This window comes from Acyrthosiphon pisum, unplaced genomic scaffold, assembly GCF_005508785.2.
Source record: "Acyrthosiphon pisum isolate AL4f unplaced genomic scaffold, pea_aphid_22Mar2018_4r6ur Scaffold_21957;HRSCAF=25409, whole genome shotgun sequence".
Taxonomy (NCBI): domain Eukaryota; kingdom Metazoa; phylum Arthropoda; class Insecta; order Hemiptera; family Aphididae; genus Acyrthosiphon; species Acyrthosiphon pisum.
In genome coordinates this window covers 9,797-11,691 of record NW_021771478.1, presented here as the reverse complement: position 1 = coordinate 11,691, position 1,895 = coordinate 9,797, and positions in this window count along the sequence as shown.

Below are 1,895 nucleotides of genomic sequence, written 5' to 3'. Positions count from 1 at the left end.
CCCATGTCTCAGTAACATTTAATAAGTGATATGGGGACGCTCATTTTTTTAAAGTAACAGTCCCCCTACTTTAATTTTGCCAAGTCGAGCACTGTATACACGGGCAGCATAGCGGTATAGAACCAACCCGAGTAGATAACCGTGGTTAACAGTCTTCAATTTATACAAAATATCTTTACCATGCTTTCTTCAAGTTACTTGTCAGTTATCCTATTCTGCGTAAAGGAAAATAAATCCAGCATAATATTATATATTTATATACTATGGTCATTGTTAGGGTTAGTAACTCAAACATTTACAGTGAAAAAAAAATAAAAAAAAACTAATTATTTTCTAATAAAAAGTAATAACCATAGGTGATAATATGTTTATAATGTAATGCCACGTACCAGGGGGTGAATCCAGATTTTTTTTTTCGATGGGGGGGCTTAAATTGTCTTTATACTTACGATTAAATTGCCTAAATTGAAAAATAATATAAATATGAAAGTTTAAAGCAACAAAAATTATGCTTGGCACCAGGAATATATAAAAGAAAAAATTGGACCCAAAATGTTATATACATTATACAATTCACATATTATACATAAATACATAATACTATCCTATTTTTAGGGATTTGGTGTGATGGGGGGGAGGTTGCGCCTACTTCGCTCCCCCCCTTTTATCCAGGCCTCCCATATGTACATTAATCTTAGGAGAATTTATATCATGGGACACATTTGACAGTAAATTATCAGCTGCATACCCTGCGAACAAAGTCTGTGCACGCAACAACAGACTATTCTACAAATACAATTTCATGCAAAAAATTGTTTGCTCGTCATGCAGCGAGGTTATAATATGAATATAAGATGTTGCCCATGATGCAGATAACCTAAAGCTTATGTTTGGTAAGGACCGTGGTATAGTTTTCAGTGTTGCCCCAATAACTTATTCGAGAGGAGGTAAAATTTTTTTATCCCCAATGATTTTTTGACAGCATACAGCATACAATTTATATATAAATTTATCTAGTTAAGTCTCAACACAAATGAATGTGACTTTCTGGTAAGGTTTCCTTTTAACTTTTCTTTGGTAGATAGTCGAAAATTTTTTGATTTTCTTAATTTTAATGAATTTTGGTAAATTTTTAACTTTAGACTCGTATTAAAAATAATATATTGTGGATCTGTGTTCAACTTGACCGAGAGAAAATTATTTATCGACGATATTTAAAAATAACAATTTTTAAAGCTAAAAAAGAGTCAATATATTTTGAATATCTTGTGAGAAATAATAACTTGTAAGCTGACTGGCGGAATTCCCCCACTTAGTGCCTTTCGCTGTATGTCAAATACGTGGAGATGCGCGGATTCAGACGCGATTTGGTCGGGACACGAGTTACTTCTCTCGTGGGCCGGAGTATAGCAAATTATTTTGAGTTAGAAAATCATGAAAAATTTTCTTTTTAAATCTAAGATTTTAAAATGTAATACAAAATTCCTTATAAGGTTATCTACCTTGAGCAAAAAAAAAAATGTCTACAAAAAAGTCAAATTACATTTTTATGAGCGTTTGAAGTTCATATTTTTACAACATTGGATATTCACTCGATTTCAAATCTAGTGATTTTCTTATTTTGTTGTAATACAAAAACGAATAACCCTAGCCACTTGAGATTCATATAATATGTTTATTTTATCAATTCCTTACTTGATAAAAATTTTAAAATATTTTGACTTGTTTTGTGCTGTTGACGGACAATTTAAAATTAAAATTTTTTTAGTTTTTTTTTCTATAAATATCAATAATATTATATTTGTTGGGCCAAAAGGCGTCAAAATTGCATAGGTACAAGGCCTCTGATATATTGCTTAAATAGCAGTTGAAATATATAAAAAATACATAGGCAC